The sequence below is a fragment of the Colossoma macropomum genome, unplaced genomic scaffold, assembly GCF_904425465.1.
Source record: "Colossoma macropomum unplaced genomic scaffold, Colossoma_macropomum, whole genome shotgun sequence".
Taxonomy (NCBI): Eukaryota; Metazoa; Chordata; class Actinopteri; order Characiformes; family Serrasalmidae; genus Colossoma; species Colossoma macropomum.
The window spans coordinates 41390300-41407848 of NW_023494803.1; the positions used below are offsets into that span (position 1 = coordinate 41390300).

The following is a 17549-nucleotide window of genomic DNA, read 5'->3' on the forward strand; positions in this document are numbered from 1 at the left end:
TCTTTATCAGATCAAAATTTCCTTTTTATTTATACTTGCATCAACTTTAACTTCGCTGAGATGTGAGCAGAAACCTGAGTATCTGAAGAAAAGAGGATGAGTTGAGTGTCATCAGAGTAGCTGTGGAAGGGAAGGCTATATAAGGATACTACATTGCCAGGAAAGTAGGTACAGAGGGAAAAGAAAAGTGGACCTAGTACTAAGCCTTGAGGTACACCACTAAGATTCTGCACAGTTTCTTGCCAGATGTGAATGCCCTTCCAGGTAGCCACAGAGCCAGTGATTCCAAAGTTGTGTCCAGACTGCAGGTGAATCAGATCTGTTTCTCAAATAAGATCTTTTGAGGTGCCTGTCTGCTTATTTTCAAGCGATCAGATCGGATTTGTGTGCCCAGACATCACCAGTCTATTGGCATGGGTTGCCGTGGTAACGACGTAGGCGTCAGTAACTATGTAGCTATGCTGGTGATGTGGATTTTAAACGCGGATGCAGGAGAGATGGAGGAGCATCATCTCCCCTCCAAACTCCTCAGAACTCTCTTCATCATCATGAGTCTGTGGAGCTCTTCTTCAGTCCCAGCACTTCATCACTCTGGATTCGACATCGTCATTGTTGTCGTGTTGCGAGTGACGCAAAAGACACTTTGAAATCTGATTAGAGTGTCCAGAGCGTCCAGACTGAGACGCATCTGTAAAAATCCGACTAGAGTCGCATTTCAAACCACCTCCGAATGTGATTTGGATCTGATCTGCAAAAATCAGATTTCATGTGCTTTTTTTTGCTGTTCAGACTATCAAAATTCAATCTGGACACAATCTGGATATGACAGAAATCAGATTTGGGCTGACAGTCTGAACAAGGCCCTAGATCGGTGATGGCAGACAGGAGGATATTATGGCTCACTCCAAGGCATCAGGGGCCGAATTCATTACAGCATCCTAAAGCAATAGTTTGGCAAAAAATCCTAATTTAATCAGTCGCCCCTCACCCTTACCCCAGACGCAGCCAATGAGCCAAGACATGTTTTGCTTCTTTAGTTTTAGCACCAGAGCCACAAAGCTAATGTAGCTAACAGGATTATACCCCATCAATTAGCCTCATGCCTAAATCACCACATGCTCATCTCAAACCGTGAGATGTTCAGTATCTGATAGTCTTGATTCTGTGGTTTCTGACTCTGTGTGACTCTCTGTTATCTATAAACATGGACTAAAGTACACTAACACAGCTAAACACAGTAGCAGCATCTAAAAGCATTCATTTTGCTCAGACTGACTACTTTTTTAAAATTGTGCAAACTGAAATTTTTGTTGCGCTTTTTTCGAGTGACCAGCACATTTTTTTGAGTGACCAGCACGTCCAGGAGATCCAGCCTGCGAACTGTACCTGAACACAAAGCAACCAAACACCAAACACACGGTCAGAAAAAGCATCTCATCATCAGAGTCCTGCCGGCCCAGTAAACAGCAGGAGCCGGGCAGGGAAACGCTGCTGTCCTGCTGATGTACAGAACAGCGGTCAGCCTCCAGGGAAGATACAGATCTGCACTGTTTTCCATAAACACATCACTCAGGGGGTCTCACAGCTCCCAGGGGTCTCCAGCACATAAACACAGACAGATACAGTGACAGCCACAACAGTGTGAACTGCTCACGGCGTATAGGATGGACAGAATAAACAGACTGAAAATATAAAGCAGATTCATCTAAATTTATATCAGTAACAACCAAATAATCATTAAATTAACAGGAAACTGAGTCAATGATGAAACAGTGATATCTCTAATTGTAAGGTTAGTCTGAGCGTGTGTGAGTGAAAGAGCAAATTTTGGGCACAAATTCATCCAAAATATTTTCCTTCACTGAGTCACGTGACTATTTCCCCATCAGTGAATGCGCTGCCCTCTGATCCACCTCAGTCAGCACTTCACTGAAATATCTGTTACAATACAGACATTTAACCTAACATCACTGTAAATATGACTGGTATTAATGTAGAACTATATGCAAAAATAAAACATCATAAACATCATATCAAGGCTGTCCAAGGAAAAACATGCTCCCCCAAAACAGCAGCTTTACAGCAGAGGGCAAAAACAATCCTCATTTTTAATGCAGGTTAATGTAACCATGTTTTAGTCCATCTGATATTGGAGCTTTTCTATTGGTCCGATCATCATGAAGTGCTCACACAATGTAAAGCACAGCTGTCGAGTTCAAATGATGCACAAAAATACAAACAAACAAAAATGGAGATTTTTTTTGGACAGTGACAATATTTAGGTTAAGCTCGTTATGTGCTCAGAATTCTTGTCAAATGCAGGATTGTGTGTCATTTTTCATGTACATTTTAATTTATTTTCTATTTTGATTATTTTCAGTCTTAAGTGTGTATTAAAATGTTTAGTTTTTGTTTCAGGTTAAGAGTAGAACTCTAAAGTCTCAATTTCAGGAATTCTGTTCAGTTTTAGTTAGTTTTGCAGTGAACATTATAGATTTGATTTTAGTTTCTGAAAACTGTCATTTTTATTTTTATTATAGTTACCAAGAACATCTTGGCTGCTCGTTTTGGTTTTAGTGATAGTTGTGGTTAACTATAATAATCCAGGTCAAATTCATCATCAGGACCAAACCTGATGAGTGTGTGTTTTCCTTCCTCTGGCTCTGACTGAGCCTTTTTTGGTGATGCTCAGACGGGGATGTTCTGCTTTGTGACCTGTTGTGAAAACTGTTATATAAATTAACCTCTTGAATTGAGACAGAACTCCATTTATCAGGTTTCCTCCCCTCAGACTGACGTCCTGACGTTAAATCTCTTAGTTGAATCTGATATTTTTGGTGTTTATAATGTTACATGATCACTCAATCAAGTAAAATTCAGTTCCTTATTTTTCATGTGACTCTGGAACGTTCTGGAACAGCCTGCAGTTTGCAGCGGTCACTACAGCCGAGTGAAGAGGAAAGTACAGCAGGAACAGCAACCTCACAAACAAAGAGCAGAACTTTATAAGACCATTTAGCTTCATTATCGCTGCCTGAAAAGCCCAGTTTCTTTTTAAATCTGTCAAAAAACTGCCAGTTCGACTGGATACGGATGTGGAACTGGACACATTCTGCCTCTCACTGGAGCCGACTGAACTGGTCAGCAGAAAGCTAACCAGCTAACAAGCTATTCTGCTAACAGGCTAACAGGCTAACAGGCTAACGCTCCAATACTAAAAGACAGACTTTCAGTTCCAGCCTTTAAAGAAGGGGTTAAAAACTGAGACACTCAGAGTAAAGAATGTTATTTACGCCTGTTTCCAGTTTTAAACGTCTGTATACAGAGCAGAGCCAACCCAGCTAGCTGAGCGCTAACATGATCAGTGCTACTACCATGAATTAGCATTATCAGTGTTTTTGTTAAACTTATTTAATTAAAACATTTCTATTTTCTGGTTTTGGCTCTCTAAAATAACTCTAAATGACTTCATTAGCATAAGTAAGATTCAGTTCAAACATCAGCCAGAATTCAAGACTCTCAACATTTACATTTACAAACGTCTTTTTCAAAGAGGGCCACATTGTACCGTGTCAAAACACCTGATGGCCGAAATATTATTTATAAATGTTTTAAAATATTAAGCTCTAAAAATATCAGAAATATAGTCATGCAGAGCAGCTGATTGAAGGTTTTAAGCGATTTGGTCAGTTAAATCTGGTTCTTCTCTTATTATTAATTTAAATGTGCTGTACATTAATATAATGAGATTAATATAATCATCTCTGTCGGTCCATCATAAATATTCACCCACTGTAGAGAGCAGCTGGTGTTTTTTACTTACATAGTAAACGATACGCAAACTGGGAATTTCATTACATGCTGGATTTGACAAATGAAGGAACGGCAGATTTGGAGAGTGGCTCTCGATGACGGATGAACCCTTATATCTGTCTGTGTTCTAAAGGCCTGTGTGAAGCACCTGGGCAGGTAATTAATGGCTGATAGGTGTGGAGCTGCAGCACTTACTGAGGCGCCACTGCTGAGGCTTTAATGTGGGGTGACTCAGACGTTTGGGGGGGCTCTGCTTGGAGACAGGTTGAAGTGTGCATGTCTGAAGGCTGTAGATACACCACCCCCACACTACCCCCTTCAAACATGCTCAGGAACACACTGAACCACCCCCCACCCTCAGGGCAGCACACTTAACCCTGAACCATCAGACCAGACTGAGGAAAACGTCTACTGTGTCAGTTACTATAACCCCTCAAAGAGCTTATAGAGCATCTTACACACCAGGAGCTGCATTCTTTAACCCTCCACTGCACGCATCATGAGAGCAACTAAAAAAAAATCAGTTCACTTTTCTTGCAAAAATGATCCTTGATGTATTTTTTTGGACCCGATTATTAAATTCAAAAACTTGCAAAAAAATTAATAATGTGTGCAGGGGTCCTTTTGGGGTGTGTTGCCTTGAGGCAACACTGTGTGACAATGGGAAGAAATGATATAGACCCTGTGTTCCCTGAAGTGGTGAGAGCTGGCTTGTGACTGGCTAAATCCATTCCCCTGTCAGACGATGTTGCTTCTAGGCAACAAATATATTTCTGCAAATTCTCATAACAAAATAAATCGATACTGAACGTTTAAAAAGAGGTTTAAAAGTGCCCACTAAGAGACCGAATGACCAAGTACATGGTTTTTACTGACTTACTCAAACTCCTCCATTTATTGTTAACCCTATCGTGGGTAATTAATGTCTTTAATTATGTATAATGTTATGGTAAAGTGAGGAAAATGAGTTTGTTGCCTTGAGGCAACGTTGTGCAATAGAGGGTTAAGTCTGATACGATTAATAGGTAATATTTTTACTGCAATCAGTTATTCATAATATCAACAGTTAATAGTTTAATATGGAACATTAATATATTTCAGTAACTCTTCGGTAACAAAGCTTATTTGCACAACTGGACAGAAGTTCTTACAGTGTTCACATCATTCTGTAATATTCTGTCTGTAATAGTTTTATAGTGTATTTTATTGTATATGTACAGATATTTACACACCTCTTTAGCTTCTTTCACACAGCTCTTTATTGTTCACTATTCTTTACTGTATTTACTGTATTTTATTGTATTTGTCTCTTAGTTTATTGCTTATTAACAGTGTGTTTATCTGGTCTGTTCAGTGTGTTAATGTCACACACACTGATTCCTTGTATGTGCAACACAAATGCAGTGAGTCTCATTTAAAGGACGCTGCTGGGCAGAGTGTGTCCTTCTATAGCGCCGAATGATCCGGCCTACCGAGGACTCAGAGCTGCAGCAGCGTCATAACTCGTGACCCCCGATCAGCTGTGAGTTTGAGAGACACAGAGGCTCATGGGAACTCAGGGCTGAGAAAGACACATAGATGCGGCCTCAGAATTCGGCCGAAAGAAGTGGAACCGTCGAAGGTCGAAGGTCCATAAATGAGACGCAATAAATGATTGTGATTCAAATTTTTTGGAAAAAAACACAAAATGTTTCCTGTTTTATAGTTTGTGTTTTATTTTATCAAACAACAAAATATGGAATTTGACCAAGACGCTCAATTTTTTGCACACAACTGTATCAGTTAGACGCTGTGCACACTTAAAAAAGACAGTTCTTCAAGGGTTCTTTAGTAAAGAAAATGGATCTATATAGAACCATGAATGCTCAAAGAACCCTTTGCACCCTGAAAGCGTTCTTCACATTGATGGAGAATGTGTTCTTTATAGAACCTTTTTGAAAATGGTTCCATATAGCATTAAAAAGGGTTCTACTATTGTTACGATGTCAAGCTTGTAACAATAGAAGAACCATTTTTGGTGCCATACAGAAGCCTATACAACACACTCTCCATCAATCTGAAGAACCATTTCACCATGCAGAGAACCATTTAAGCATGCAAATGGTTCTTTGAGTGCTCATGGTTCTATTTAGGACCATTTTCTTTACTAAAGAACCCTTGAAGAACCATCTCTTTTAAGAGAGAAGATTTGAAAGCCACTTGTAGATTTTGACAGCACAAAGAATCAAAAGTTCATCAACTCAGTAGCAGTAATGATCTAATTACACCAGCGTTCATTCTTAGGAGAACATCTGAGAACTTCTTAAGTTTCTTCAGAGCACGTTCTAATTTCCTAAAGAACCTCTCAGTGTTTGTCTTTCGTGAGTTTTTCTTTGGAAGCTTTCAGAAATGCGGCCCCAGGACTCGGGACAGTTTGAGAGCAGCTCCGCAAATCACAGTGAATCTAATTACGATGCCGCTGTCGTTCCTGCACTCGCAAAAAACACTGGAGGTCTGACGGGACCGTCTGCCGATACGTTACTGACAGATAAAGGAAGCCCTCGTTTAAATTTAGTCTTTTCTGGCATACAAAGAGAAAGTCTTTGCGGCGGCTGCAGCCTGTTTTACAATTCTAATAGGACAGTAATCCTGCAGGAGAGGAAACTTTCTGATCTCTCCAAAACACGATTTGACTGGCTTCTGTTCTGGCGCACTAATAAAGTCCCCGAAAAACCTGCTGCAGATCAGACACCACAAACAGAGACACTTCTGTCTGCAGTGACGCAGTCAAGACTGTTAGAGGTGAGTCAGACCTGCACACAGAGTCTGAGTCAAGACCAAGACCAGATTAAGGCCAAGACCAAGACCAGAACAAGTTAAAAATGATGTTGTGACCAAATGATATGGAGACTGAGATGAGACTGAGTCTAAATGATGTTGAGACCAAGATGGGACCGAAACAAAACCAACTGATGTTGAGATCGAGATGAGAACGAGACCAAATTATGTTAAAACTAAGGAGACAAAGATCAAATGATGTCAAAACTGAGACCAGACTGAATCCAAAAGACGTCGAGCTATTAAACTGTGTGAAGATCAGGTTCAGCCTGTTCAGTGTTTGTCCAGATGAAGCTGAATGTGTTTTAGTTCAGTCGGTCTGTAAAGCTTCACAGCCCGACTCGTTTGCTGAACTGCATTCTGTTTGGTTGATTCCAGTTTGTTTAGTTGTTCTGAGAAGCTCACTTAGGATCAGTGACAGGTCCTGAATGTGATGTAGTCCTGCTGTAGTGACCCCTCCTCTTCAGAGTCTGACCTAAAAAGGCTACAGCTCAAATAAGACAATACAGGCGTCACCTAACGTGAGCATTTTCTGTTCCAATGTGCCAAAGGAAAACCTTAGTGATGGTTAGCTGCAAAGCAGTTGTTACTTAGCAACCAGTGCTCACTGAATGATACAAGTATTGTGGAAGAACATGCTTAGAACACTTCTTAACCAATCAGATGGTGCCGTTAGAACTAACTGTTGTATACTGCCGCTGCTGGAACAGGATTTTATTCAGTCATTCTGGAATATTTCTGTTGGTTCAGGTATTTTTCACACAAAGTAAAGAACAACTGATGTTTCACATATTTAAAATGACAAAAATGAAGATTTTGTTCTGACAGCAATGATAATTCTGGTAGCATAAACTGTAATAAGACTAATGTATGATCAAATTTACACAGAGCTAATAAGCGTCTACTAACCCTCATTCATCATCAGCATTTTTGCTTGAACTTCTACTTTAATGTGTCCTGACCCAGTGAACGCTGTCTAATCTCCATCCTCAGATACCTCAGAGTGGGTTTATGTAAAAAAACACTATTAAAGTCAACCTATTATGCTCATTTTCAGTGTTCCTAATTTTATTTCTGGGTTCTAGAATAGATTTACAGCTTCATGTTCCAAAAACACATTATTTTCCTCATACGGTTCCGCCCTCCAGGTTCCTCCACTGTCCTGCAGTCTGCAGACAGACCCTTCTCTCCTGAGCAGCTGTAACTCCACTGTGGCTGTTTCTCCTGCGGTGTCGGTTCTGCCGGATCGGTTTGATCCAGAGTGGATCCTGAAAGTCCGGTCAGCGTCTCTCCACACGCTACAGCACTGAACACACTCTTCCTCCTCCAGTAGCCACTGTGCGCTGTGTGAGGGGGCGGAGCTCGCCGGTAGGCGGGCAGTAAGAACTGCGTTACGAGACTGAGTCATCCTGTAACAAAGGAAAAGGGCTGGAATTCCAACGAGGCGTTTCAGGCAGCTGAGAACAGTGGGTTCTGTGGGAGAGAGGTTCTCCCTCTGGAGGGAACGCTGAGCTTTGCAGAGTGTTAATATACACAAAAGTATACAACACACTAAAGGAAGGAGAAGAAAATGGAAAAGCGCAATTTGCCCCCTTTAAGAAGCATCTCCCTCTCGCTGTCCTGCACAGCATCACGCTAAAGCTGCTCATTAATTACAGCCCACTGACTCTGCAGAGAACCCAGAGAGAGAACAGGGCTGGTTATCTGGCGCTTTTGGACAGGAAAGCTGCGCATATGGTCAGTTAGTGATGAATCTGCTTCTGTGGCGTCACCTGAGAAAAGCTCTCTGCTGATTTGCATCACCTGGACTCAGTAAACTGAGGTGGCAGCGATTCTGCAGAGCTCTGACTAACACAGCGCTGAGCACAGAGCTGGACGACTGAGGAACCCAGAGGAAAAAAGAATCTTAAGACAAATAAAGCAGATCTCAGTATTATATTAACGATCACTGGTTTCTGAGCTGTTCCTCCTGAACCTCCTCAGGAGAAAAGAGGAGATTAACATCAGCGTCTCACTGTGAGACGTTCTGGTGATGAAGGAGAAAAGCGTGAGTTCTCCTTCTGCGCTGACGGACTGCTGAGAGGGTTCTGTGATCTAGAACAGAGCTGTATAAGAGAACGATGAGATCTCACACTGTTCTTATGGAGATGTTACTCAGCTGAGGCGGGGCTGAGACGAGTCAGACTCTAAAGAGTTAATCCACATGTGGGGCCACGTTTTGATCAAAGTGAGAAAATCTGAGTTTTATTTCTCAGGAGCCGAATTTCAGAATCAGGAGAAAACGGCTTCAGTCTCACTCTGATTTAAACTGGACTGAACTGTGTCCAGGAGAAGAACCTGAGATCAGGAGGAGATTCATTTAGAGTATTTCTCATCTCTGGGAAAATATCTAATTGCAATTTTTCTGCCTATTATTGCGACTGTGATTTAAACTGTGATTCATTTCTATAAATGGAGGTTCAGAGCAGAATATCCACTTTTTCTGTCAGTCATTTCTCTGCTTTACAGTCTCCGTGTGTTTTATCACTTCTGCCAAATGAAAACGTAAACACGTGTTTAAGACAGCACTGCTTCATAAAAGAGTGGAGAATGTGATGTAGTGACCACTCTCTGTCATTCTCTCTCTTCCTCATCTATTAATATCAGAGAAAAGACGAAAGATAAAATTAATACAAACTATTAAATATATTCATTTTCAAATATACCAACAAATATTATCTCCAATGTTTGAATATTCTATACAAAAACAAAAAGCTCAAGGTGTTTCTATAGCTGATCAAGTTCCATGTTGTTGAGTGTTTCTCTTTATTAATTTTTTTAATAAATCTAATTGAAACACTGAAAGGTAATGAAAAATACTGGTAAACATCTACTTTCATTGCAAATAGCACAAAATGCTAATCTACGTGATGCTGCCCAACCTGGCAACCCTGAAAATGTCTCTGAACAGGTCAGTGACTCAGCCGCTAACAGACGCTGAGCGTTTAGCCAAACTGTAGTTTTGTGTTGATGAAAATCTTAATGTTCATTATTTCTCAAAGAAATAAAAGTCATATCTGTTTTTGTTTGTTAATTAGAGGAAGTGAAGAGTTCTCCTCTCCTGGGAAAGTGAAAGAAAAACTTCTTAAATGAGTGTTTTTAACTTCATTCTTAAGTAAAAAGTTATGAAAAACTGTTATTCTTCAAATAACTGCTTAAGAATTCTCTTATTTTTAATTATTAATCTTAAGAAAATAATTACAATCATCTGAAGAGACTCTTTTTTTGAGAACTGCATTTAAGAACATTCTTGTGAACTTATTAGTGCTTGTCTTCAGAAACTTCACGCGTTTTTCTTACTCTAGTTTCATGAATCCGGCCCCGGATGACCAGCAGCCTCAGAGAGGTTCTTCAGAGAAACAGACACAGTTCATATTTATAAAAAACAGGTTTGATATGACACTGAAACTGATAGCAGCTCTCAGTCAGGATCTCCGTGATTAAACGCCACAGCGGCAGAACGAGGACACGATCCCCAAAACTCAGACTCACTGCGCAGCCTTCAATCACAACTAGCTCTGAGCTCCAACGCCTGGACTCTCAAACTCAGCTCAACTTCAAACCTAATCAATCAAACCTCAGACACACACTGACACACGCAGAACAGAGATTACCCAGAGACCCTCACTCACCGAACCAACATGACACGGAATTATTCAACCAGGCAGCCGTTTGATTAAAGAGTCTTTGTAAAAGAGTTTAATTTCCAGAGAAAGAGCTCAAACTGAGAGATTCAACACTCAAATTCACTAAAACTCTTACAGCAGATCTGATACCACTTTACAACACGACTACCCTTATAAAGTGTTTACAACTGGTTTAAAATTAGTTTATTAATATTGTAATAACTACACCAAAACTTCACTATGACTTCTTTACAACTCAATTATAATGTCTCTATAACTCCAGCCGTAACTCTAATGGCACACTAAGTCCACATTAACTTTACTGGAAGTTCTCTACAACCTCATGATAATGAATATAACCACCTGCCACAACTGACCTTTAACTCCACAATTACACTCCACTGCTATAAATCCACTATAACTCCACTATAACTTCCCTATAACTCCACTAGAACTTCATTATGACTGACTAAAATGCTGTTATAACTCCACTATAACTTCCCTGCAGCTCTGCTGTAACTCCATTATAACTTCATTATGACCTGACTAAAATGCTGTTATAACTCCACTATAACTCCACTGTAACTCTGCTATTAAGCTACTCTAATGCTGCTAAAACTCCACTATAACGCTGCTATATCGCCACAGTAACTCTGCTATAATGCTTCTATATCACCAAAGCAACTGTGCTATAACTCCACTATAATGCCACCATAATGTTGCTGTAACTCTGCTATAACTCCATGTAGCTACTGCGAAAGCTTATAATTAATAATTAATATAATATTATGATGTTAATTCTGCTATGAAGTGTAGAAACTACTGAAAGTGAAGATTCTAAACGTTCCGTTGATACTTTACAAAGTCCTTCTAGAACCTCAACAAACAGCATCCCACGTTTAGTGCTTAGTAGATCTGGAGCAGAGTGTGTCTGTAGGCAGAAGAGGAGATCATTTATTATGAACTGCATCTGATGAAAAAGGTACTGTTGTGTTTTATTGTTGATTTACAGAAAAACATCCTTTACATTTTTGCCAAAACGAAGCGAGAAGCTCAGACTCGACTCTGAGACTGAATGTAAATGAACTTCATTGTGTTTCTTCATTTAAACAGCAGATTGATATGATAACAGTAACTGTGGCCGTCTCAGGGTTAATAACCGTGCTGTCCACACGCAGCGTCCACCACACACAGACGAGGGGCTGAGATTTTCACTGCATCGTCTGTCAGCCAGCAGCTTCATCTCCTCATTTAAATATGTAAATGTGTAAACGTGCCGTGTGTAGGTGTGGGTCTACAGGTGCTTCAGTCTCTGCAGACACATTTATGTATTCATTACTGAGGGAACATTGTTTTACAGTGGGCGACAGTATTGTTCTCCAATTTATGCTCTTCTTTTCTTATTTTTTAGCCAGATATTTGTGTCCCTAATTCATCCCAAAGTTTTCGAGATGTCGACACTATTCCAGCTCCATAAAGTTAGACTGGATCAGGAGTGGTGTGCTTGTACACAGCTTTTTAATTGGACGTACAGTTTTCATACAATTATTGATTAAATCATTTTTTTTTAACCAAAACAATGAATGAAGGGCAAAAGTTTGTGCTCCCAGCGTAAACATCCAAATAACAATGTGGGATTTCATAGCAATCACCTGGCAACCCCCTTGCAACCAACTGGGACACTATAGCAACCACCTAGCAACACCTTAGCAACCACGTTGAATACCTTGAAACCTTGAAACACCCTAGCTACTATTATAAATACCACAGCAACAACCTAGCAAACACCTAGCAACCACCTGGGATACCATAGCAACTACCTAACAACACCTTAGGAACCACCTGGAATACCATAGCTACACCCTAGCAACCACCTGGGATATCATAGCAACAGCCTAGCAACCATCAGGAATACCACAGCAACCATCTAGCAACACACTAGCAATCACTTGGGATACCACAACAATCACCTAGCAACACCCTAGCAACCATGTAAGACCAGGCATATCATAGCAACACCCTAGCAAGCACATAGCAAAACCTTAGCAACCACCTGGGAGACCATTGCAACCACTTAGTAACACCTTAGCAATCACTTGGGATAGCACAGCAACAACTTAGTTACCTTAGTAACCTTAGCAACCACCTGAGAAAGCATTGCAACCGGTTAACAACACCTTAGCAACCATCTAAAATACCCTAGCAACACGTGGGAGCTACATAAGCTGCACGTTTTTTCTAGTCAATTTTTCAGGATTTTAAAATTGGTTCTGAATTTTTAAGGTTGACTTCATCAGATTCTAAACAGCCTCCTAAACGCTGAGTTTCGCTGCTCACTGGATGCTGATATCTGACTGCACTGAGCTGAAATATTAACTGGAACCAAAAGACACAAAAAATCATACAGTTTAATTTTATATTCATACAGCAGGTCAACGTTTACTGTTCTTCACTCTGTTTATGTGTTTAAATCCTCTGTTGTAAACAGGGCTTGAATGTGAGAAAAGCACTTTGGAAATAACATGATGACGCTGATGACAATGATTATTATTATTATTATTATTATTATTATTATTATTATTAGAAATGTATATGCATTTATTCTTTGATCACTGACTGGAGAGCAGAGTCGGCCGTGTCAGTGCTGGTCTGTGTTTCTCTGCAGTCGGTCTCTCAGTGTTAGTCTGTGGAAGTGTTATTAAAGAGGTGATGGAGGAGGAGGATGAGGAGGAGGAGGAGGAGGAGAAAACACCCATTTACTCCCACAGTGTGAGAGCAGCTGAGCCCGGCCTTCCCTTCTGCTCTCCTGCTCAGAGGAGCATCACACAGCCACGAGAGGAACGTGTGTGTATATTAGTAATCAGTGACACAGCAGTTCAAATTCCTTTAAAGGTGTTAGTTTAGCCATTACTGTTAGACTGATGAGCACATAAATGCAAATAATGCAACGTACAAACAGGTCAGAACTCACTGAGTCCATCACCTCTCGTGTACTGAGCTGCAGCCTGAGGTCAGTTAGTCCAGTTTATTGTCAAAGGAGCGAAATCAGACTGTAATGAGTTAACGAGGAAAAGAGAGCGGAACGAAAAGCCAGTCTCTTGGGGTTAGCCGTTACCCATTAGCCTAGCATGGAGACTAGTCGACTCTCCGTGTGGTCCGCCTACGGTGCTCCTCACTCAGCCGGCGACGCCGCGGTCTCAGCCTATAAGCCGAGAGGCTCCACAGCCGAGTGAATGACTGTAATATTTACTAAAGTCCAGCAGCGTCGGACGCTCGGAGAGTAAAGCTTGAGTGTGAGAGACGCGCGAATGAGTCAAACGACCTTCAGACGGAAAACTACATTCAGTGCCGCTCTTACGAGGCTGAAGTCGGCTTCCTGTTCGCATTTTCCTGTTCCACTTTAAACGGTGCACAAGCGACATCCTGTAACTGCTGCATCATTATTTATATTTTATTATCTGTGATGTCTGAAGACTTTTTTCACAGTCAGTTTCATTGTTTAAACATATCTCTGTTTATGCTTATGAAAACATAGTTTTTGTTCATTTTTATATAGATGTGAAAGATGTAATGTGGATATTAAGTGCATATACACACTGTAAATATGTTAAGGCAGCATTATGCGAGAATTGGTATTTTTTGCTCTTGGTCTCCCCCTACAGTCGCAGAGTGTATTTCACTTTTAGACCACTGTCATACGTACAAATCGCGGTGTGAGCGCCCCCACATGGACAGCTGTACACGTGCATTTGTTGACAAGCTGAAGGAAACAGAATCTGACTGCATGAGCATCACACAGCCGTGTGGACCCTACAGGTTACACTTGATTTCCGTTGTTTATGTGTTTATATTGTGAGTGTAATCTGTAGCGTCCATCTGCCTGAGTTGGAATTCAGCGTAACACCGGCAAAGAACATCAGAAGAGAAAGAACCGTGTCGACTTACAAGGCAGAGTAACATTGCAGGATTTCATTACAAACTTCCACGACTTATTTGGCGTGAAACTGACAGACTGACGAATCATTCTGAGATAAACTTATTTCTGTGCATGTCAGCCTGAATCGGGACTGAAATGGGACTTTTGGCATCGGGAACACTACAAAACTCTGAGACGGGAATGACACAGATACGGTTCCAGCCGACGGCGCAGTCTTACATAAATAACGCTGGCAGGGATGAACACTCCGCTGACGGAGTTTCACTGTTGTCCCGTTAGCCGTGAGTCTGTCCTGCATCCTTTCATCTCTTTTAGCTCTTACTGACGAGTAAAAGCCAGTCTGAGATTTACTGTTCGTCTCTCACTCGGTCTCTCTCTCTTCCTTTCTTCCTCCAACAGCGTCTTCTTTGGTCTCTTCTCAGCCTCTGCCATGATGTCCATGCTGGGAATACCGAGCTGCTTCTAATGTGACGTGGTGCCGTAAAGTGTTACGCAGTTCTGGCGAGAGGTTCTCGTGCTGCTCCTCCAAAGTTACATAGCGCTATAGCAGGCGTTCCGGCCCGGAATGTCTCACTATTATAAGTCAGTGCAGCAATAACAGATTTTAAAAGCTGATATTTTAAGGTAAAATTATTACATAATGTTACTTTAAAATAAAAATTAAACTAAAGTGTCGCAGCAGCTGCTTCCCCCTCACCGTATGTGTGTGTGTGAGTGTGCGCATCTGCGTGAAAGAATGCTGGACAAATTCCTTGCATGTCTGCCCACTGTCCCAGTAAAGCTGGTTCTGGTTCTGATTCTGAAGTAAAGCAGAGCCTCCAGATCTGCACTGTGGCTCCGAGAGTCCGTCTCTAACTGGGTCAGCAGGCCTGGGAGCGCCGTGCTCATTATGGAAGACCAATTTGTAGGAACGAGCGATTAGCATGTATTCAGAGAAGGCTGGAAGTAAAGCAGGGCACTTTCCCCCCTCTCTCTCTCTCTCTCTCTCTCTTTTAGGAGCATGGCGATCTGCCAGTGGAATTAATGTGAGTTTGTAGAAGGCACGGTGCCCGCAGTTATAAATAACTAAGCTTGCTTGGATGGTTTATTCCATTTAAGGTCAGGCTGCCGGAGGGAGGACTTACCCACATCGGCCAGACCGTCCACCGAAAACCAAACACACAGCGTCTCAACAGAAACTTCACACTGTATATGGATGATTTACACATTCAACTAGATATATTTTACAACCTGGAAGTCTAGAGTCATTATTATTTTGATCTGCTATCTAAATGAGCATGCACAATTATGTATATATATATATATATATACACACATAATATATATAATTTGTTACTTAAAGAATGACACTGATATTTCATTTACGTTGTGAGTCTGCACTTCTGACTTCTTTCTGTTTGATTCGATGTTACAAAAGGACAGAAAAACTTGTTCAGGACACATTTTGTTTCTGCAAAGCACGTCTGTCCACACAATGAGAACATCTGATCAAATTAAAATCATAGTGAAATTTCTCCTCTTCTACCTGCACTAGATTGACACTGCTGATGGCTGCTTTTTAATGCAAGATACAATGATAAAATACACTGATATAAAAAAATTAATAATAATAATCAACAATTCTTCTGCAAAGCAAAGCTGTTAATTAGGCCAGTAATAAAGAACATTACAGTTAGCACAATGACGTTATTAGATAGCTTGATAGACAGACAGACAGGCGGCTGGATGGATAGACAGATAGACAGACAGATAGACAGACAGACAGACAGATAGATAGATACAGAAAGATTTGGCCTACTCCGCCCATTCAGGCTACAGTTTAGGCCCTTGGTGGTTAAGCACCTTGGTGGGCTTACAACCTCACATACCTTCTGCGGTTTGGCGCTGCCTGTCGCGGATGCTCCACGTGACATTTTATGATAAGTTTCATGGCTGCTGGAAAACGATTCTTTCACTGCTCTAACTATGGCAACATTTGAGCTCAGAATAGCGCCACCATTTACGGTGGAGCAGGAAAATTCGAACAAGAAACTGGAGAATAGAAAGCCACCTTCAGCCTCGTCCTAAATATAAGATACCCTGTATGTTTTGGTGCTCAGTGCGATTTACTACTACCGAATAACAGACTTACATTGAGGAAGTATTCACTGTTTATTTAACAAATACACGTTTCACAGTGAAACATTAGAGTGTCTGAGAAAGCCAAAGCTCCTCAAAGTCGTCCATCTTTGTTGAATGGCACGCCTCTTTTTTACCGACCAATCAGACGCTGAGTGTGTGTGTGTGTGTGTGTGTGTGTGTGTGTGTGTGTGTGTGTGTGTGTGTGTGTGAGAGAGAGAGAGAGAGAGAGAGTGTGTTTTCACATGACAGACTCTCCTCCTGTCGGCGCTGACATCTGAAGAACCGTGTGACGTCTGTCACCCACGGCAACAAGGCCTGAACATCAGAGGAGAGTGTGTGTGTGTGTGTGTGTGTGTGTGTGTGTGTGTGTGTGTGTGTGTGTGTGTTCCCTCCTCCTCCATCCTCACTGTCTGTTTACACAGAATACAGTAACATACAGACAGGAAACTCTGCTGTCAGACTGAACTGAACAAATCAATAATCTGGAGGTGAAAACAGGAAACAGCAAAAATAACTGAACCCCTGCAGTTCAAGAAAAAAGGAAAAGTCCAGTTACACCAGTTTGAATGCGTTTTTTTTTTCATAATATTGAAGATATTTTTATCTGAAGCTAAAGATTTAAGAAGGTTCAGATGGAGTTTTTAAAAATGTATTTTAGAAAATTATATTATTTTGTGCTACTAAAATAATTCAGCAGTTTAGCTCCACCCATTCAGTGTACAGCAGTTTAGCTCCACCCATTCAGTGTACAGCAGGTTAGCCCCACCCATTCAGCCTACAGCAGTTTAGCTCCACCCATTCAGCCTACAGCTGTTTAGCCCCACCCATTCAGCCGACAGCAGCTTAGCCCCGCCCATTCAGCCTACAGCAGTTCAAATCTAAATGAGTAGATGTGCCCAAAACCTCTGGCACCGCAGACGGTGGCTGATGGGAAAAGTGTGCACGCTGTGCTTTTCGGGTGCTGCTGATAAGCTCTGATGTAAAAGAAATGCACCTTTGAACTGCTAAATTGAGCAATTAGCTGGAGGCCGTCAGTCTGACGGGTTTAATGTTTTGTAAAAGCGCGCTGGCTGCATAATGAGGATTGTGGTCTGTTTACTCAGACGTGTTCCTCTAATCTCTCCGCTCTGTGGCCGTGCAGGTATGTCTCACCTGATAGCACCTCATCACTGCAGGGTCTAGTGTACACAACTGAC

At 41.3% G+C, this 17549-nt stretch overlaps 1 protein-coding gene across 2 annotated transcripts in view; it reads right to left on the minus strand.

Moving 5' to 3' along the window:
• Positions 1-17549, minus strand: part of smyd3 (SET and MYND domain containing 3) — a 234947-nt gene that overhangs the window by 54003 nt on the left and 163395 nt on the right. The window lies entirely within an intron of this gene.